Genomic DNA, 23579 nt, shown 5'->3' with positions numbered 1-23579 from the left:
ATTTATTCATATTGTCTAGGTACTAATTAATAATATATTTTTCCATATCTTAGGGGAGAGATAGAACCAAAAACTCAACAAGAAATTCTCAAAGACGATTATGTGAACACAAATTCTAAATTAGTTGAAATCTTAATGTTTTCATCGTAAAAGCTGTTTTCCCCGATAGAAACTTCAATGGCTCCAATAAAGGTCTTATGAGCCTGAGTTAAATCCCTGGTTAGTTTTGACCATTTAGCAAGCATTTTTTTTCTAAATTAACGCATTCAAGAGCATAAAGGCACACAGAAATTGTTTAACCATTTTTTTTTGTTATAAGCACTTGCATCGTTTTGAGCAAATGCGCAAGCTCAAGCTTAAAAAAAACTTTAAAGTAGAAAAATGCACAGTTTTTTGATAAATATGGGTCGGGTGGGTACCTCATTATTTGCCCTATAGATTTTTTCATCTTTTGGGCTTAAAATGTTGCTTTACACCATAAAACATCATGAAATGTAACTTTGTTTCGGTACATCTTCTGGTAATTAAAATGATCAGTAGAACGTTTTATTTTTTTCCAATTCCTTATGCAAGTATTCAAGACACATTTGTTTGGTACAATTTGCCACGGGAAGAAAAAAAATAAAACAAAAACAAACAAATAGACGCCCTTCTGATCCTTTTAATACTTTTTTGAAAAAATGAAAAATTTCACATTTTTGCTAACGAGGGCTAAAAATATACAATAAAATTTTCTTTTTTGATGTTTATAAGGCAGATATATTTTCTACCCTTTTTAAACACAGTTTTAGATCAAATAATTTGCAAATAAGTTAAATTTTCTAAACTAGAGTAGTACGGTGCCTACAGTCATCGACGGTGGTGGTGCAAAATAGCAAAATATCGAAAATTAGAACTAACAATAAATTTTCATATCTATTTTCTTTTAATTTTTTTTCATCTTGAAGTTGTATCCTTGTGTTTCCTTAAAGTTATTACCGTGTTTAAGTCCATATTCCGCTTTTGTGATATTTTTCAAACAGTTCGTGGTAACAAACTGTAGTAAAGAGCGGCCCGGGTCAATAGTAACCGAAACTCTAAAAATGGAATTCTGATACCAATAGCTACATCAAAAGAATTGCATTTTAATGCTGATTTTAAACTAGTATTACCCATTAAAACTTACGAGCCTGAGATTCAGTGTATCAGAGAACCCTACTGCACAAGTTACAAGCTCCTATCTACAAAAATTTGGAATTTTGTATCTTTTGCCAGAAGACAAATCACGGATGCGTGTTCATTTGTTGTTTTTTGTTGTTGTTGCTTTTTCTTTCTTTTTTATTCCCAGGGGTTATCGTATTGATTCAGTGCTCCTAGAATATTGCCAGAGGGCTCACTCTAACGGCAGTTGAAATTTCTAATGCCCTTTTTAAGTGACAAAAAAATTGGAGGGCACCTAGGCCTCCTCCCACGCTCATTTTTTCCTAAGGTAACCAGATCAAAATTCTGAGATAGCCATTTTGTTCACAGTCGATGGTAAAATTAGTAGGTCAATTTAGATTATTAGACCTAATTTGAAAAATATAGACAAATTTGTTTCGTTTTATGCAGTATAGCCATAGGTTCTGCATAACGAGGCCATAACTGCACATAGCAGCTAAATATCTAGACTAGAGTGTGACAGGTTGATTTTACATAGAACATTTGTGTGATTTTACTTTTGCATTATAAAAATACATGGAAAGCATATAATCAAAAACTTAAAGCTGAAACAAAGAGTTGCTACTCTATTTATTTATGTACCATGTGTAAATTTTACTGTGGTCTTTACTGTGCTTTTAACTATATTTAAAAAAAAGTATTAAATTTCGATTAAATATCAAGCACTCTTCATTATGTATGCAAGGTATTTCTCATTCCATACTACTACTACTAATAATAATAATAATAACTCACTGCAGCACTAAGCCGTCTGAGGCCAACACAGCTAAGCACGCTCCTCCTCCAACCTAATTTATTTAAAACCTCCCTCTTTACTCCCTCCCAGGAAGTTCCCATTTCCTTTAAATCTTTATTTATGATATCCTCCCAACCCAGACAAGGTGACCTGCTTTCCGTGTAGCCCCATAGGGTTGGCCAAAAAGGACAATCCTTAAAACAGATAAAAACACATGGAAATTAGAAGAAGCTCTGCATAAAAAGGCCTTCATTTTGCATAGCCGCTAGTAAAATAGCCGCTTAGTAAAAATATCTCAACATGCGTACTTTTTCTTTCATTAAGGAGTGGGTGTTCAAGGATAATTGTCAACCCCTTTTTCTAAGAATAATCAAATTCTATGGCTATAATTCCAGGTTGAAGTCGGAAATGTTTCTGATACTATCCAGTTGATACATTTTAAACCTATCTTTTGAAGTAAATTTTGCTTGCTATTGATATACATGTTTAAGTGGCTTTACACTTACTTTTGGTCTCTACTAATATCAAGAACAAACAGAAGCATTTTCATACTAAAAGCTCTTTAAGTGCCACATTGCCACAGATTTTGTCCACAGCTCTAATTAAAAACCTTATTTTAAGTGTTCATTCCCCAATCCTAAAGACTCATAGACATCAAAGACAAAAGGAAATTGGTCTGGAAAATTCCTTGATTTTAGGTTTGGGTTGCTACATATTGTAAAAACCGCAGTAAAAGACTCACACAGTATCAACTGCTTCAACTCAACTAAGCTCAACTCTGCTGCGGCTACCTTTTTAAAGCTAGCCGCAAATAAATAAATGAAATAATTTTTATTTATTTCTTTAGTTTAATTTTTTTTTTCTGGCCAGCATTCGCCGTCTTGAAACCTTACGATGGATATAGAATGACTGGTTAATGTTTATGCTCTGTACTTGAACACGTGTATAATGCGTCCAAATGACTATATTATCTTATATCGAATTCATTGCTACCATATAAAATCTTTTTTATTATAAAAAAGGAAACAAAGGATTTTTTTCTTGGCAAATACTTAGAAAAGTTCCATTCAGATGAAAAATTTGTAGAGTAAAAATTCAAAAATTAATTATTTCAGTATGGCCAAGAAAATTTCTTGGATTGAAAATACATAAATATCTAAACAACTAAGTACTGTAATATTATGATTTTCTCCGCAAAATTCCTTTAAATCTATCTAACCTTTTCCAAAAAAAGAAAAAAAAATATAAATGAGGAGCTTGATTCATTGATCATCACCCAGATGTCATTTCTTTCTAATGAGAGACAACGGTGAAGGCTCTATTGGGACATAAAATAGGACCTGAACTGCATCTACTGCTTTCCTACTTCTCATTCAACTACAACTTGAGAGTAAAATATGATTTTCAAATTCGTCTCGTGTTAACAGCAAAAATTTTACTAATTTTTGAACAGAAAGAAAAATGCTAGGCTATGATTTTTGTATTAACATCCAATTGTAATTATTTGATTTAATTATAAAAACAAATGCTTATGCTACGTGAGTATTAATCATCAATTTTTTTTCTTGAATTTCCATTTTCTCACATTCGAGACAAGTGTACAAGGTAAATACCATGGGGCATCCATTACTAACCTATACGCATGTATAAAAGAAGAAATAGTGCTGGGGTCCAACTGGTTTCCTAGAGGGCTCTTAATGAGCTTAAATAGATTAAATGGTCTATTTAGTGAGGCACTGGAGTGGGGAAGGGACATCAATACTACGCAAATATAAATAGTTTTAATACAAGCATAGTAAAATCACCAATTTTTAAATAAAATCGAAACACCGAAAAATCACCGAACGGGAAAAAATCACCAAATTCAGTGGTAAATAACCAACGGTGGCAATTCTGCTCAAAGGCTGCATTTAAGTGCCTTAATCCTTTAATTCTCTATGAGTCTTCAGATAAAAATAAATAGGGGTTGGATTCAAGGAGGTAGGAACTTGTCACAAATCTCTTCACTTTGACACAGCCTGAGTAAGGGTGCTGCAGGGTAATTGTTCTCTTCCTATTGCAATACAAATAGTGTTCTTTGCCCAGGAACTTCATAGGATCTATTAAACAGAAATAGTGGTATAAATTTCTATCTAATTTTTACATCACAAAATTAGTGATAAAAAACTCATTAAGGCCAATGATTGTATGAACACTTACAAACCAAAAAAAAAAACATGCCCGATTTTCGAAAAAGGGAAAAGCAACCTAAAACGGATGAACTTATTGGATGAAAATGATGCCACCGACTTTAGGATATAAGAAAATTTAACTGTAGATTTTTCAGTCCTCATTATCAAAAATGTGAAATTTTCGTCTCTATTTTCTTTTTAAATTTTTTTCTCATCTTGATTTTGCGGCCTTGTATCCTCTTAAATTTTTTAAAGTGTACAACTCCATATGCTGTTACTACGTTACTTTTAATGTCAAAATGCACTAATGATTCAACTAACCAGAGGCGCCATTTGGGCCGAATCTTGGGATGGGCATGAACTCCATTTTGGCCCCCCAACTTTCACGTAAGAAAAAATGCGAGTTTTGGCAGCACATCGATCGAACATTCTAAGTAAAAACTCATTTTCAGCACCCGTGTGTTGCATGGAAATGTACTGTAACCCAATGTGGAACTCAGCCACACTGACCTAAGATTAATTATATCATCAAAGATCATAATTAACGAGGTTAAGTGATAAAACTGAAAGTGGAAACTTTAACCAGACTAAAGGCTGGCCCTCCTCAGCGAGAAACTTTCTTATTTAAGTAAACAATACGTCGGTGAAAGTAATAGGTGTGCAGTAATTTTAAATCAATTGGACAGAATGGATTATGTTGAACATCATAGATTATTATGGCCAGCAAAGGGCTCTTTGTGGTGGAAGCTTGGGCCCCCTGAAAAATCTGGGGTGGACATTTGCCCACCCCTGACCCCCCCCCCCCCCCCCCCAAATGGCGCCTCTGCAACTAACAAAACAAATATGACCCTTACATGAAAAAAAAACAGAAACAAAAGTATTAAGTATATATGTGCAAGGGTGTAAGAAGAAAATTTTTCGCGGGAGGGGGGAGCACCTGCCAAAGAGAAAGTAGGCAACATAAAATGAATTTCGTATAAGAATTCTGGCATTTTCCCCTGTGAATAGTTTCACTTTAAAAGTTCATCCCTGGAAACTTCTCTTCCCATGGAAAATTCTCCCCTTGGATAATCCCCTCCATCGGAAAATTTTCCCCACAGAAAAATTACCCTCCCCTAAAATTTATGTTAACTTCTCCATAATAAATACTGTGGGTAAACACAAGATAAATTTCAAAACTTACGACCCTTTACCTATGGAATTTCAGGGTAGTGTCATCCCTAGAGGCATGACTGCTTGACCACTCAACTATGCTGATTAACATGGATATTTCAAAATTTTGATCGGATGACTTTGGAAAAAAGGAGAGTGGTAGGGGGAGCCTCCCCCTCCCACGTGGATATTATCCCATGGATATTTCAAAATTTTGATCGGATGAGTTTGGAAAAAAAGGAGCATAGGAGGGAGGGGGCACCTAGTTGACCTTCGATCATTTTGGTCACAAAATGGGGTTCTATAACTGTATTTTCCGTTCGAGCAAGCCCTCTCCCGATCTTATATGACCATTGGTTCTCTGGCAAAAAAAGAAAAAAAAAAGAATTCATGCTACAGAAAATCGATCGCATGAATGCTCAGTACCAATCTTCTGACACGCAGATTCATATGCTTCTTAGAAATACCTGCACACTTTTATAGTCAATTTTTAGATGTTCGAGCAAGCCCTTTCCCGATTTTGTATGACCATTGGTTCTCTGGAAAAAAATTCAGGGGCTGCAGTAAATGTAATAAACACATCCGTGTCCAACTAATTACCCAACTATTTTAAACAGCGAATAAGCAATATATGCCATAGCTTATCAATTGTAACGGGCCATAATTTAGAAGTTAAAGTGTCCGTGTATCTAATACAAGGCAAATATAACAGAAACTTTCCTACTCGGTTCATATTTTGTAAAAACTTCCCTTATGAGGCAAGAATGGGTGCCAACTTTTTAAAATTAAACCAAGTATTATTTGATGTAGCAAATACAAAATCAATCTACCCTCTGGGGAAAAACAAGCATGAACAGTATAAAAGATAACTTGGTGGAGGTAAATATGGGCAATATGAAAGAATTGAGAGAAAATCAAATTCAGGAAATTACCAAATTTTGGAACAAAGTAGTAAATATAGAACCTACCAATATAACGAAAAATAATAACATTTTAAATTCGATAGATGATAACCTTACTAAAAAATACTATGGATTTTTGGTACGGAAAACCAAAATCCAACCAGATTCAATGCAAAGGGTTCCAATGATGCAAATGGTTTAGCCAACTAATAACAAATATGATATTTGAGTGACTTCACCATTGGAAGATATTCCCAAAAACTTAGCTTGCAAAGAACAGACTATAAATTACGAAACGGGAGAAGGTTACATTTGGATAACAAAAACCCGTAAAAACGATTCGACTACCCTAAACAAAGGGACATGCTTAGTTGAAATACAGGTGGTATCGGAAATAGACATAAATAGTTCGAAGAAATGTGGAGAAAACTTAGTAAATAATATAAACACTAAAAACAACGAGTACCCCCTACCCAAGAATCAATTTCTTGAAAAATTGGACCTAAGCTATATCACTGATATCCCATTAAAACAAAAATTATTTGAGCTACTCTGGGAATTCAAAGATATTTTTTCCACATCTGAAGATGACATAGGCCTAATTCCGTTGTACGATCACGCAATGAAAACCACAGGGTTACCCGTGTCAAAACAGCCTTATTGTATTTCATAAAACATGAGGACTGGCTAATAAATAAAATCCAGAAACTAGAGAGGAATAAAATGACAAGACCCAGGATAAGTCCCTATTCTGCAGCCGTTATTCTTGTCCAAAAAAAAATACGACCTTAGATTAGTCCTAGATTATAAGCTTTGAAAAACCAAGTGTTTAGTGACAAATTTCCTTTACCTAGAATAGAGGAAAACCCAGATTCCATGTCAAATAAAAACACAATATTTACTTCCCTAGATTTAATACAAGCTTACCACCAAGTAAAAATAACCGAGGGCGAGGCATATTAAACTGTATTCTCTACAACAAAATGTGGCTCCTATGAATATTTAAGAGTGCCCTTTGGACTCAAATTGAGTTCAGGCGCATTATGTAGGCCTTACGTCACTTACTGAGAGGTTTAAATAACATAATTCATTTTACTGATGATGTGATTTTTATGGATGAAAATGCCGAAAACCATTTAATTACTCTAGCCAAAGCATTTGAAAAATTCAGAGAAGTGAATTTGAAATGTAGACCAAAAAAAATTGTTATAACTTAAAATTAAGTTTTTGGGAGTAGCAGTAACACATAGCCAAATATCATCAAAGCCCGAGAAAGTAAAATCAGTCAAAAATCTTAAACCCCACTCCAAAACCATTAGATAATTAAGTGAAATTTTTGGGTTAACGAGCTATTTTCAAAAATTTATCCTAAATTACGCCCAGGTGGCAAAGCCCCTGATTGACCTTACACAAGGAAACCTACAAAAGAATACTGAATCAAAAGAAGCTCAAGATTCTTTAGATTACCTGAAAAAGTACCCATTTCGTAACGAAAAAATAATTGAAGAAAAAACGGGTTTAATTTTTATAAAGCAGTGAACAAAATAAAATATAAACTATACTTTAGCTAACAAAAAAAAATACTCCGAATATTTTGGCCCCACGTCCGGGAGCCTTTCTCAGCGGAAAAAAAGGAGAAAATTACACACCAACAATTTAAGACTTTTTTTAAGACATTATAAAAATGCCACGACAACTAAAACACCACAAAAGAATATAAACAATAAAATAAAAAGAAACAAAACTCACATTATAAAACAAACACTCCCGCACTGACTGTAACTTTAGAAAAACTGAAGTAATTGTTTATATTGACGCTTTCCTCTGCCACAATTGGTGGAATATATTTTAACAGATGGCATAGAATTTAATAGTTGGCATAGATATTAATAGGTGGCATAGATCTTAATAAATTCCCATTAATGGGAATCTATTAAAAATGAAAATTATAAATACTTGCAACAATACGAAAAGAGGTGACCCAACCCCAAATCCAATCAAAATCTTACAGGCTAATAAAACAAAATTATGAATTATAAATTGAATGGAATTTTTCATTTGCTATTTTAGCAGCCGTCCGTTGACTTCTTACAGTCTTGACCATGCTTTGACTTTCGTTTGCAAGGTTATTACTTGTTTCAGGACAATTATGCAAATCAATACTCGTTGAAGTTTTTGACTGGTCTTTAATTAAACTATTATAAATCGAATTTATTTTAAATTCCCCTTTATCTCTATTGATACTAGTACCCCCATAGATAATCTTTTTTATTTCTATAATTTCTCTGAAACTTTGTAAAAGTCCTACAGACTTATCAACAATTTTTGTCTGATCAAATAAAACACTATGATGAGGAAAATTATACACGTGTTCCGCTATAGCGGATTCAAAAGTTTCAGGTTTTTATTCTGTCTTAGCGAGCTATCTATCGCATTTTTGTGTTGCTGTAGCCTATTTTTTAAATTCTGCTGTGTTCTACCTACATAAAACTTACCACAAGAGAATGGAATTTTGTATACCCCCTGTTGTAGATTCCTTGGAACTTTATCTTTTCCGTTATTTAGCCATGAGCGTATATTTTGTCCTGGTTTAAAAGTTGTTTTTATATTATGTTTTTTTAATTCTCTCCTTAATTTCTGTGACAACTTTGGGATACAAGGCAAAGTTATGTAATTTGGTTTTTGATTTGATCCATTTTCTTCTAATTCTAAAGGTTCCAATAACTTTTTTCCTTTTTTCAATTATTTGAGAAATCATATTTTTGGGATATCCATTTCCTGCTAGAATATCCTTAATAAAAATTAATTCACTACTAATGTATTCTGGTGAAGCTAATTTTAACACTCTATCAACTAAAAAAATAACTACCCCCCTTTTTATTTGGATCGGGTTATTTGATGTGAAAGACAAATAGCGGTTGTTATTAGTTGGTTTACGGTAAATTGAAAACACTAGTTTATTATTCTTCCTATGGATCCAAATATCCAGAAACGGTAATTTGTTCTCTGTTACATTTTCAATTGTAAAAACTAATTCCCCTCCCAAATTATTTAAATGTTCCAGAAAACCTTCAATTTGTGATTCCCCATAATTCCAAATAACTAATACATCATCCATATATCTGCCCCAAAATTTAGGCTTTAAAAATATGTATGAATAGCTAAATTTTCTACATAATCTAAATAAATATTAGCTAACAGTGGATTTAAGGGTCCTCCTATTGCTAATCCTCTAGCTTGATGGTAAAAATTATCTCTAAATTTGAAATAATTAGTATACCTGCTAGTTATTTTAATTAGATTTAACATAGTTTCAATCTCAATACCTGCAGATAATTCTTCCATTTCATTTTTATGCACATCAAGGTTTGTTGATAAAACAAAAACAGATTTATCGAAAGGTATATACGTATACATTGATTTTATATCAAAACTAAAAAGTCTAGAATCACTTGATATTTCAGTATTTTTAAGTTTATTTTTTTAAAGTACTGAGTTTTTTATATATGACTTTTGGAGATATAATAAAGGCTTAAGCGTCATTGCTACCCATTTTTCAGTTTTTTCTGCTGGTGAGTTCCTTGTTGACACTATAGAACTTAGAGGAATGTCTGTTTTATGTATTTTTGGCAAATCATATATTCTTGGGCAAACTGATCCCCTCGGAAAGAACTTATAGCACATCTGTTGTGTGATATTTTGATTATTTTTAAGGTCTTCTAAATCCTTTCTTAATTTTGCAACATAAGATTCGGTTGGGTCTGAGTTAAGTTTTTTGTATGTTGAAATATCCTTTAGAATTGTTTCTTTTTTACTATCATAATCATTTTTTTAGGATTAGTACCGTATTGCTTTTATCTGCTTTCGTTATTATTAGAGAATCATCTTTTTTAAATCTTTCAAAAATTTTGTTGCTTTGTTCTTAAGGTTTTCTTGAAAATTGCCAAAATCTTATAAAATATTTACGACTCCCAGTCTTAAATCATGTACATTATTAACATCTTTTGAAAACATATGAATCCCTGTCTCAATCTTTGAAATTAATTTTTCTACCGGTACTGTTTTAGGAGATAGTCCAAATTTTATACCTTTTTCAAGGATTTTCTTTTGTTCTTTGGTTAACTCCTTTTTGCTTAAATTAATCACACCTGGTTCTGGGGAATGTTTAGATTTATACGTTGAAATATTTTGTTTTTCATGTTTCCTTTTTAATTGCAAAAGCTTTTGGTTTAATCTTTCCCTCGATAACCTTAAAACATGTTCTAAAGAATTTTTGAAAATCATTAACCTGTGAGATTTTGATTGGATTTGGGGTTGGATGACCTCTTTTCGTATTGTTGCAAGTATTTATAATGTATATTTTTAATTGATTCCCATTTATACACCGATTAAGGCAGAGGAAACTATCAATACATGCAATTACTTTAGTTTTTCTAAAGTTACAGTCAGTGCTGGAGTGTTTGTTTTATAATGTGAGTTTTTGTTCTTATTTAATTTATTGTTTATATTTTTTGTGGTGTTTTTGTTGTTGTGGCATTTTTATAATGTCTTAAAAAAGTCTTAAATTGTTGTTGGGTAATTTTCTCCTTTTTTTCCGCTGAGAAAGGCTCCCGGACGAGGGGGCCGAAATATTCGGAGTATTTTTATTTTTGCTAGCTAGAGTGTAGTTTATATTTTATTTTGTTCACTGCTTTATAAAAATTAAACCCGTTTTTTTTCACTTATTTTTTTGCAAATCGAAAAGCAGTGTGGTCTAAGAAATTATCTATTTCTTAACCCTTTTTGTCATTACCGGATTTCCAAGCAGGACAATTCATAGTCACCACAAATGCGTCAACCAAGGAACAGGTGAAGAAAAGGAAAACCAAGGGAACGGGGAAGAAAAGGTTTCAGCATACGAAATTCGTAAACGAACGCTAGGAAAAAGAAATTACTCAGCTGCCCAACTAGAATTATTGTCAAAAAGTCTTCACCTGGACAAACTCCAAGTCTATTTAGTGGCTTTAAAATTTAAGTTAGGCTCAGACCATAAAAGCTTAAAATAATTACAAACTTTTAAAAAACCAACGGAAATCCTCGCGCGTTGGATATTTAAAATTAGAGATTTGGATTATGAATTTGAACACCTTAAGGGAAAACAAACGTCCCCTGTGACTACCTGAGTAGATTTCCGGATTATACTCCCTTAGAAGGTTAAGTCGATGAAATTAATGGAATATAGTCAAAATATCCCCCAAAAAGCAAAAACTTAAAGTTGAATTCGAATACCACATCCAAAGAAAAAAATACGCTTCTCTTTCCTTAGTTAATTTAAAAGAAATAAAAGAAAATAAAGACCCTATGTTGCCTTGATGGGTTATTTCTTATCAGATAAAGAACTGCCTAATGCCATGAAAGCACTCTAAAAAGAAATAAATATCTTTTATTTTGATTTAGATCAGAAAATAATATGTAGAGTAGTGAAAAATGATAGCAATAGAAATCAAACTTCCATAATACGAGTTTTACCCCAAAATTTTGAAACCACTGCATTCGAATTTTTCCATTCTGAAATGGGTGGACACCTCAGAGTTAATAAAACCTTTCATAAATTGAAACAGTACTTTTTTGTTCCGTCAGCACTAGCAAAACTAAAAGATTTAATAAATGGTTGTGAGACATTCAACCTAAGGAGTTTCAGGTTTCTCAAAAGTATCTAAGGATTCGATGTCCTTCCATCACATAAACAAATGATTAACAACCTCATAACACCCTCAAGCTAATGGAAATATTGAAAATAGACACAAATTCTAGTATCCTAGGGATTTATACAAAAGATAATAGAAAAGATTGGCATGAAACTTTACCCTATCTAACACATGTAATTTACTCGGCTTTCTCACCGACAATAAACGATAATCCTTCCTACGTACTATTCGGTCGTACTTTCGAATACCCTATGACCAAATTATAGAGTCAAGACAATATTATAATGATTCCAAGGATTACAAACAGGAATTTATAAACAGAATGAGAAAAACCAATAAAATTGTATAGCAAGAGATCTATAAATCAAAAACCAAACAGGAAGTCAAAAATATACAAAATGTTAAGGGAGAACTAAACTTTTAAGAAAGAGATTGTTTTTACTTGAAAAATGGAGTAAATGCTGACGGTAAGAAGCTATCTGATCGATACTCTGCACCGTACAGAATAGTAAAAAGTATGATAATGGCACGTTAGTCATACTAAAAGGGCAAAATCTACAGAAGCATGGGTATCACGGCACACTACGTCTGACTCCTCAGACGACGAAAACAAACCGCCACTATCAAGATTAGCTATACCAGAAAATGTACCGAAACAAAACTGAATTTCATGATATTTTTTGGTATTAAACAACAATCTCAGCCAAAAGAGTGCTAAATATCTATTGGGTGAAACAATGAAGTAGCTATGCGATTCAAATTTATCAAGAAACTGTATATTTTTCTATTTATTTTGAGACCTTTTTTAAAGCTTGAAACTTGCGCATTTGTTCCAAACGATGCACGTGCTCCGACCAAAATAAACGGTTAAAAACTTTCTGTGTGCCCTTCTGTTCTTGAATATCCTAATTAAAAAAAAAAAAAACTGATAAATAGTCAAAACTAACCAGGGAAGAAGTTGGGCTAACAGTTAAGACTTGTAGAGGAACCAGTGGAGCCAGTGAAGTATTTTCTCTTGGGAAAAAAGCAGCTTTTATGATGAAAATATTCAGATTTCAACTATTTTGAAATTTTGTTCACAAGATCGTTTTTAGAGAGTTTTTAGAGAAATTCTCAACAAGAGAATTTCTTGTTGAGTTTTTGCTTCTATCCCTCCCCTGAGACGTTGGAGTATATGTTATAATTAGTACCTAGATAACATAAATAAGTTATTTGAATAATGTTGATTTTTTGAAGTGTATCTAAAATAGCTTAGGGATATGCTACTATATAAACGCATTCACAGCTTATTATTGGTGAAAAAATGTTTTTGAAGGTTTTTAAGACAAAAATAGATTCTACTTTAAATCTAAGCTTGCAACATTTGTATGATCAACACTAATAATCTCATATACAAAATTAGCACACTTATGTTAAGTCTATTATACGACAAACATTGTTTTCCCAATAAAAAGCTAATTTAGGTCTAATTTAGAAAATAATCGCCAGTTAAATGGTCAAAACTTACCAGGGAAGAAACTAGGACAGTTAAAACCTTTAGAGGAGCCAATGAATTTTTCTCAGAAAAAGTAGCTTTTATGGTGAAAATTAAACAAAAATAAACAAAGCTGAAAGTAAGGAGTGACATTAAAACTTGAAACAAACAGAACTTACTCCGTATATGAAAGGGGCCTTTTCTTTCTCAACGCCCTACTCTTTGCATTAAAGTTTGACTCTTTCTCTCAACTCTACATTTAAAAACAGTAGAAAACTCAGGCTTGTAACTTTTGATGGGTATGGCAAAACTGGATCAAATAAGCATTAAAATGCAATTCTTTTGATGTAACTGTTGGTATCAAAATCCGTTTTTTAGGGTTTCGGCTACTATTGAGCCGGGTTGATCCTTACTACAGTTTGTTACCACGAACTGTTTGACATTAATATTTAAACTAATTTGGAATTTTCGTTCACATGATCATATTTGAGAATTTATTTTTCAGTTTTTGCTACTATCTCTCCCTTAATATATAGAAGTATATGTTATTAATTGGTACCTAGATAACATAAATAAATAAAGTTATTTGAATAATAGGGATTTTTAGCTTTATTTTGAATAGCCTAAGCATATGCTGCTATATAAACATGTTCACTGCGTATTGTTCGTGAATTATTCTTTCAATACGTCTTAAGGACAAAAATATTTGTTTATTCTTTTATTGATTTACTATATATCATTTGCATCCACCTGCTCCTTAATAACTTTAGGTTTCCAAATAAAGTAAAAGAATGAATTATTGAAGTAAAAATGCTAAATAGCATAATGTGTAATTAGCAAAAAAGAAATAGGGCCAGCCAGATATGGTAGACAAATAAAACTGTAGGCCCTTTTCTTATGAAATATTGAACAAAGAACAATAGATTTTTGAACAAAAACACAGCCAAAAGCTATTTTATGAAATCCCTCTCCCCTCCAATGGATACCACTGACATGGATGCAAGAATTTTCCACCGGAAATTTGCGAGCATATCAAGCTCGAGCGATATCTAATAACTCTTACGCTGAATTTAAGGATTGAAATTTTTAACATACGTAAATACGCCACACACATAAACCAGTGAAATTACGCAGAACTATGGTGATGCAATCTTTTCTTTTGTATGACCGATATTTGAGAGAAACAGAGATCGCTCTCCTATGATGTAGGAAAGATTTGGCACGAGTAGCAACCCTTTGTTTCAGCTTTAATTTTTCAACTGTATGCTTTCCATGTATTTTAAATATGTTTTAAAGAAACAACTTGTAAATTATGGCATGAGAAATACTTTTCATACATTAGTAAAAGTGCTTGATACTTAATCTGAATTTTGACTTTTTAAAATTTAGTTAAAAACACAAAAAGATAAAAGTAAAATTTTTCACAGGGTAGATAATAATCCGGCGTTAATCTTGACTAAGTCATGATAAGTTTTGAAAAGTAAACAATTTTTAAAAAGCTGATGGATAGGAAGACTGTAATTGTAAATCTGGGTTTAGCTTGCGAAAGCTCCTGGTCAAGGTTGACGCCTAAAGCCAGGGCTGCAAACTCTTTTGTTCACGAATATGTTCCCTTCTGAGTGCCTTGAATACGCCAATTTTCGCTAGAATATTCGAATTTTGTCTATAATATGTTTATCGTGAAATCTTTGTCACTAGGTGTCATTTTTTTTATCACCAGTTTTTTTTTTAAGAAGAAGCACTTTTTATGCCTCTTTTAAAACGGCTTTTTAACGTCAAATATAATGAAAACAACAAAAAAACATTCAACCCAGGGCTCTCAGATGAACGATTATTTGTATGGCAAAATATTGCATTAAAAAAACGGACACGTAATTCGCATGTTAATGTGATAATTATTATAGGGGACCACAATAGACAATTTATTTGCTTCCTATTTTGAAAACAACAACATGTCAATTCAGCTTTTCAAAATGGTCTACGACAAAGCCTATATCTTGTCATTCTCAAGTAAGGGACTGGGATGCGATAAAAACTTTCGTTAATGATGACGTTTAAAATAGCTGCAAGTAAGAAATAACATTGAATTTTCATTTTTTTTTTTTTTGACTTCTGATCTAGCTTAGAAACAAATTTAATGCTCAAAGATACCACTGCTAGAACCAACCTGCCAATCTAAATATTTAGCTGTTATATGCATTGAAGGCCTTCTTAGGCAGATCCCAGGCTACGCTGCACAAAAATAAATGGCCTATAATGGGGCCTAACCATCTAGATTGGCCTTTTAATTTTACCAACAACTGAAACTTCTTCTAAGACTATTATTCCTATTGTGACATTTTTAAAATGCAAGACATAAAATGAACACGTTATGTAGATTTATGATAACGGTTGCCACCTGTAGAATAAAAGTACCCTTTTAGAACTATTTAATTATTTGTAGCATGTGCTATATCGAACGACATGTGCTACTGTGTGCTACAATTTGCAGCACTTTCGTTCTATAATTTCTTATTTTTGTCAGGCGAAATAATAAGGATTTTGAAAAAAAGGCAGAAAAATTTACAAAACGCGCTGAACGCCTTTTCCTCTCATTAAAATTTGGATGACAGATTGTTCTTGTTACTGAATAACCTTATAAAGTTACTGAATACCTCAAGAAAAGTGGCAACTGCTAATTGTCTAAGGATTTTACATCAGTCCCTTTTAGCCTACTTTTGCTAAGGATAAAGGATTCTTGTAAGTACCCTACTTTGGATTATTTTGCCATAGGCTATCTGGATAACCAGGAATATTAGAAGCTCCTTAGAAGGATAAATATTAACAGTGGTATCAATAAATTCCTTGTTTGTTGCTTTCCAATGACAATGTGCTCTTTCAAAATACCATATTTATGTTCCTGGCAATACCCCTTCCCTCTCCTATAGGTTGCAGATATAGGCTATCCCTAAATAGGCCCTAATATATATCTCTACTGTTGCTTTGATTTCTGTTTAAATGAGTTTCTGTACAATCAAAATTGTTAAACCCATATCTGATTACTAAAGAAATGCAGTTCTGTTGGTTATCAAATATTATTTAAAGATATCTTAAAATTAAAACTTCCATTGCTTTGATGTTTTTTTTTTTGAGTTTATAGCTATATCTGGGACCATCAGAGAGTGTAGTTAGTTTGCATTCTCAGGGAAATAACTACTATTTTTATTATGGTGCTAGTTTATTTTAATAACATGATTTTTTTTTGCCGAGCAACAAACACCCCCTGTTACCCATATGCTTATCTGCACTCTGTGAGTTTCCTGGGTATTAAGGCTATTTTGTATTCAAAATTTTATTAGATATTAGTCTAGCTTAGGAACCTGTACATATCCTTGGTTTTATGAGAAATTGGGTAAATTTGTAGTTGGCTATATAATTTATCTAGGATGCAAGTGAAAATGCCATTTAATGCTTTTTTATACTCTTTCTTGATTCAATAATCACTTCTGAGGCTAATTGCATCTTGGGCTTTTAAAGAGACTCCAATGGTATTTTGAGGTATATAGAGCCTAAAAAAGCATCAAATGATGTTTTCACTTTCATCCTAGCTAAATTGTATGGCCCACTGCGAATTTACCATGAACTTTACCCCCCCCCCTTAATGTGCAAATATCTACCCTGAATTATCAACAGTAAAGTTTTGAAATGAAATTTTCAGTTCTATTTTTGTTGACAACATTAAAAAAACACAGTTAAATTGAAATGGTAGGAAAATCATTTATATTTGACTTGCCTAATAAATGAGGTTTGAATTGTTATAAAAAAGTATTTTTAAAATACTTATACCAACAGCTAATTTAACTAGTCATATGTTTTTAACCACTTTTCAATGCCTTTACTAATGTTGATAACTTATTTGTGTGGTTACAAAAATGAAATACCTTTGGGGTCCCTCTAAGGGCTCAAGATGCAAATAGCCCCAGAAGCAATTACTGAATTATGAAAGAGCATAAAAAAGGGCATCAAATGACATTTTCACTTTCATCCTAGCTAAATTATATAACCAATTACAAATTTACCAGAAATTATCATTTTTTTTGGATGCTGGCTAGCCTTGCCCTACTTTCTTTAATAGGTTATCAAATCAAGCTCTGATAAGATACCAAAGCAAAAGAAACAGATTTGGTAAATTGGTGGTTGAATACATAATTTAGCTATGATGAAAGTGAATACACAACTTTGGGCCTTCTTTATGCTCTTTCATAATTCAATAATTGCTTCAGGGGGAAATTGCATTTTGAGTGCTTGATTCCAGTTCTGTGTAGTTTTATCTATTTTCCCTTCTTCCATTGATTCAAAATTTGTTTGACTGAATGCATTTCCTGTGTTGGTATTTTTTTCTAAGACCACACTACCTTTTCTATAATGAAATAAACAAGACTTCCAAATAGGGCCAGGCCTTTTATTAGAGAGTGAAACAAAAATATTTACAAAGCCTGTAAATATTTCAATAATACAGTCAGTCATCATCATCTGTAGATTTACTATTGTATCAAAATTAAAACTTACTATTTTTATGCTAAACAAAATAATCACTTCTGGGTCAAAGCAAGTTACTGGTCCATTAACTTATAAAGATCACTAACTGCTCTTGAAATTTATAATACTGTTTTGAATAAAGGTGGTACAATGTCCTTCAAAAATTGTAGGTCAAAGCAAGTTACCCATCTATTGACTTAAAAAATTAGCAGCATTAAAATTCAGCAGTATTTCATTTTCAATTAGAAGTAAGAGCAGTTAGTGAACTTTTTAAGCCAATGGAATGATAACTTGCTTTGACCTACAATTTTGAAGAGCATTGTACCACCTTTATTCAATGCAGCATTGCAAAATCCAAGAATAGTTAGTGAACTTTTTAAGTCAATGTGCTGGTAACTTGCTTTTACCCTGAAGTGATTATTTTGTTTAAAACAAATATAGTTTGTATTAATTTTGATACACTAGTAACTAACTGATGATGATGACCAACTTGGCATCAAAATATCTAGACCCTTTGCATAAATGTTTGTTACACTGTCTAATAAATGGACCTGTTCCTATTGGGAACTCTGATTTGTTTTGTTATAGAATAGGCAGTGTGGTTTTAGAAAAAAATACCAATGTTGTATATATGGGGATGACAGACCAACTTTAGAAGAGAGATAGGTTTACTTAAACAACATCATAGCTAACAGCTAATTTGTGTTGCTTCACTATGCTAAATAACAAACTAGGGACCAGCAACATTTCATTTGCTATTAGAAGAATAAGAAGATAAATATAGCACCTATAAATTCAGCAGCATTTCAGATTCAATTTGATGAATTTTCTACACAGTATTATTGAATTCAAGGACACTTAGTGAACTTTTAAGTCAATGGACCAGTAAAAATGTTTCACCTGTTTTGAGTGATATCAGGTGACAATACATTTTGAAAGTAAGAGGAGCTTTCAGATACCTTTTATTTGTGAATACTCTTGCTTAACTCTTTTTGGAAGTAAAACCAGCCCATGCTATTGTGCCCAAGTCTGAATTGTGTTTAGCAGGCGGTGTCTTAATTCAAACAAGAGTTTTAGATATCTGCCTTGTAGTAGATACACCAGATCATTGGCATATGCCCAAGTGTACTCAGAATACCATTCTAATAGACTTGACAGATTATTCATAATTAGGTTCCACATATACAGAACACCTTGAGGGCAGTCATTCAAAATAGCTTTGTATTTTTTACCCCCTTTGGGTCCATGACTCCTTCCCTTTTTTTAGCTTGTTGATTTCCACTTTTGTACAATTTTATTGATTTTTCCTTCTTTCATGGATATTTCTTTGGGACAAAATTAGTGTTGCCAGATGTGTTTTTTATGTTATGAACAAAATGGAGCAAAATATTATGAACAAAAGGGCTAACTCAAAATTTTGATCAAATATCTTGGGTGCCTACAGGGACTGTGATGCAAAAAAGGACATGGGAGGTGGACTAGTGTCCACAATTATATAGCACTAGAACTTTAAATTTTTAATCAAAGGAGCTCCCTCCAAACTTTACACAACTACCCATGCCATACAAAGTGGTCAGCAAAAAAAAAGAAGTAATAAGTAATACAAGGAAGGCACAAAGGCAATGCTAGAGCATTGCCTCTCATTGACGTAAGTACCATCGCGTAAAGTTACCTGATAAAGAAAAAGATAAAAGGAAAGCATTATATACACCATTATTCTTCTCCTTCTTTGTCAATACTACTTTTATATGTAGTTGTGGTATAGGGGACTGTCACCCTCTCAAACTCCCTAAATTTTACAGTTTCAGTTGCGGTTACTGAAAATGATGGATATTGAACTGTGTTTCTTGGTCATACCATGAAACAAAGACTACAACAACAAAATATACAAAAAAATCTAAATACTAGTTTACAGGAAAAAAAACATCTTAAAATCAACAAACTTGTGATATTCAGTTCAGTTGTACCATTCTTCAAGAAAACTTTTACCAGCAGTATGTTTAGTTTTCTGTAAAGCTCAAATGCCACTCTAGCCTAGTATCTCCAAAAGTTTTTCTATTCTGGCTTAGTTCTAGGTTTTTATAATTTTTTTTTCCAATCCATTTTCTGAAAAGAACCATTTATTTACAAAACTTATACTTTTAACTTCTAATACAGTTTTATTAGCCTCATTATTTAAGTTTATTAACTTTTAATAAAAATCTAGTAATATGTTTGCTAATTCTTACCCAAAAATTCAAAAATAAATATTGAAAAAAGCATCAATTATGCCAATTTAAAACATCAGCTAATAAAGTAAATTTTGTTCCCACATTTATTTTTCTTCACATGAAGGATGATGTTACAATCTATAACAATTTCAAATTCTTTGGAATAATGTTAATTTTATTCTCAAATTAGGTTCACCATCCAATATGTTTTGATACTTCTTTGTTTAGTACACCAAGGTTAGGTTGATACTTATTGTTTTTGATACTTATTGATGCTTATTGTTTTTGATACTTATTTGTTTAGTACACCAAGGTTAGGTTGATACTTATTGTTTTTGATACTTATTGATACTTATTGTTTTTGATACTTATTTGTTTAGTACACCAAGGTTAGGTTGATACTTATTGTTTTTGATACTTATTATTTTGATACTTATTGTTTTTGATACATATTTGTTTAGTACACCAAGGTTAGGTTGATACTTATTGTTTTTGATACTTATTGTTTTAAATACTTATTTGTTGAGTACACCAAGGTTAGGTTGATACTTATTGTCTTTGATGCTTATTGATACTTATTGTTTTTGATACTTCTTTGTTTAGTACACCAAGGTTAGGTTGATACTTATTGTTTTTGATACTTATTGATACTTATTGTTTTTGATACTTCTTTGTTTAGACCACCAAGGTTAGGTTGATACTTATTGTTTTTGATACTTATTGATACTTATTGTTTTTGATACTTATTTGTTTAGTACACCAAGGTTAGGTTGATACTTATTGTTTTTGATACTTATTGATACTTATTGTTTTTGATACTTATTTGTTTAGTACACCAAGGTTGAGAAGGCTGTTTCAGACACAGAATTGGGGACAAAAAGCATTAGAGATTATATTCCTCTTTTGCTTATGCTGATACTCGTTTTGATAGTTCAACCAACAACTGTTATGTATAGCTTCTGTTATACATACTGTTATGTATAATTTCAGATTAGCATCAAGTGAAATTTCAAATCGGTTATCAAATACCTGTTTACTAAGATTGAAGATTTCTCCCCTCTCTTTTTGGAAAGGGGAATGAATTTTTAATCCACAAAAGAAGTTTTTCAAAGAAAAGTAATGATCTAAATTAAACCAAATACAAGCAGAAATAAAATATAATAATTATTCAAGCTTAAAACAACATAGGTTACTATCAATAAATGAATGAAATTGAAAACGAACATAAATTACTGTTAAAAATCAAGTCAAACTTAAAGCTAACAGACATTACCGCAAACAGGAATAGAGTTAACACCCCCTAAGGCTTCTAAAGGCCAGAAAGTCATTTGCGCCATTGGCTTTTCCAAACCTGAGGGCTATTGCTCCCTCCTTCAACCCTCGTTTTTACATTCAAGTTTAATGCTCATATTAATGCTTTGAGAACGATCATCATCCCAAAAAGTGCACCCTCCACATATTTACTAGTAGGGGAGGGAGTTCTGAAATATAAAAGTTAGTTATAGTGTCGCCATTTCCATGGTTTTCAAAGCGAGCTATTTGACACCTCTACTTGGAATTCTTCTGATGGCGCTGAAAAATGACCTTGCATTTCCACCTTTTTTGCTGGAATGCATGTAAATGTATCTTTTATGTTACGCAGAAAAATGCTGTCTGCAATAAGAGGGACGCTATGACTTCACAGCACCCAAATTACGCCTTCAAGTGTAGTCTTAAAAATCGTTGGAATCATATGGAACTAATTTATTTATTACTATATTAGTTTATGAAGGATTGATTAATTTATTCTCCCCCCCTCCACCAACCTTCTTTTACATTTTCTGAAGGTTTGCGGAGAGGTAGGAATTTCAGGAAAATAAAATACACTTTTAGGTGCAAGCACATTCCTACCTAAACAAAGACCCATAAATCATCCTTTATAATGGCTGATGTGCAATTAGGCTATACACCACAATACACAATTTTACCAAGCCTTTTTTATCTAATTTTTTTTTTACCTATATGAATCAATTTAGGTAAATGAAGCTTCAACATGAATGTCCATGAACCATTTATTATTGTACATATTGTACATATTTGGGGAAATTTTGGGGTTAATATTGGGGATATTATTGTACATATTGGGGGACTTATTGTGACAAAATTGTACATTTTGTCACAGGAGTACATAATGGGGATAATATTGTACATATTTTGGGATAAATGCACCACCGCGAAGCATTACTGTCTCTGAGCTGGAAAGCTGAATGTTGGAAAGCTTTGAAAGTTTTTGATAATTTCAAATTTATTGATTATCAGAGCTATCACTCGGTGACTTTTTGGCATGCTTTGGACCAAAATTGTTGTTCTACGCCCCAAAATGGTAGGTAATGCCACTTTACAGAGGCATTACCTACCACCCAATCCCAGAAATCCCCCCCCCACATGTAAAATTAAACAGCCAGAGAGAAAGCACAAGACGGTTACCTTGAAATGTCGATCAGATGTACTAAGGGGTAACAAAAGGACCTGATATAAAAACAAAGTTCTAAGACAGGGACTGGCTGGTCTTGCATCACTTTCAACTTAAAAAAAAAGACTAGAACTCTCAATCTTATCAAATTAGTTTTCTCTGAAGTTTCTGCGACCACGAGGGGGGACTAGGTTGAGGACGAGTAGGGGCAGCCCCCCTCTTCGAGAATGTTTTTAGTGCCTTTTTAAGTAATTAAGCAGATTAGAGGGCAACTAGCCCTCTTCCAACGCCTCTATTTCCCCAAAGACATCCAATTGAAATTTTGAGATGGCTATTTGATTATGCTTAATTGAGAGTTTAAAAAAATATGCCTCTAGGGATGACATGACCCCTTACAACACCATAGGGAAAGATCTGTAAGCTATCCAATTTGTCCATTGTTTCCATATACGGTAAAGGTACCAATAACTTGACGGTTTTTGTAAAAAAAAACAATACTTTTTCTACTCCAGAAGGCTTAATTTAAAGACTTCTGGTTTGATAAGGGTTTCAGTATGTAGGAAAAATATCTACGAATCTAACTGTCTTATTAGAATTTAGAAATTTTTATCTGAAAAGGGTACAAAACTCCAATTTTCTTAAATTGGGGCGTTTTCACCTACAAATTTGACAGAACAAAAAGTTACCTATTTTCCAAGTAAGTCCGAACCCAATTCGACACGTGTCGAAATACTTGGAGAATACTTGCGGGTTGATCCTGGTGCATTCGACATCTCTATTCTTTTTACTTAATTCCTTCGTTTCTCTTCAACTTTTTTAAATGTGTAAATGTTTAGAATACTATTTAGATAGGGGAAGCAAAAAACTGGAAAAATTGCCTAAAGTATATGGGCGAAATTGAATATTCATATGGAGTTTAATCGTGTGACCTAGGTCTCTATAATATAATGTGTGAAATAATCGTGTGATACAGGGCTCTTTATAAACGCTATCTGTTATGGCCCATTTTCTCTCAGCTTTAATGGTCCAGTAAAGATTTCTTTGTTGTTCACAGTTAAAGCGTTGTCAACATTTGGC

The 23579-nt window shown here is 32.6% G+C and overlaps 1 protein-coding gene across 5 annotated transcripts in view; it reads left to right on the top strand.

The window, feature by feature from the left end:
• LOC136025188 (basic helix-loop-helix ARNT-like protein 1) overlaps positions 1-23579 on the top strand; it is a 353837-nt gene that overhangs the window by 135716 nt on the left and 194542 nt on the right. The window contains exon 1 of one of the 5 annotated variants that reach the window (XM_065700985.1): positions 15867-16061. The exons of 3 other annotated variants lie outside the window; for them this stretch is intronic. The gene's annotated coding sequence lies outside the window, so the exon portion shown is untranslated. Of the gene's footprint in view, positions 1-15866; positions 16062-23579 lie in introns of those variants that run through there. One more of the 5 variants, XM_065701010.1, reaches the window with a different exon arrangement.

Source organism: Artemia franciscana, chromosome 1 (assembly GCF_032884065.1).
Source record: "Artemia franciscana chromosome 1, ASM3288406v1, whole genome shotgun sequence".
Taxonomy (NCBI): Eukaryota; Metazoa; Arthropoda; class Branchiopoda; order Anostraca; family Artemiidae; genus Artemia; species Artemia franciscana.
Note: the sequence above shows the minus strand (reverse complement) of the source record. Positions and strands in the feature narration are given on the sequence as shown.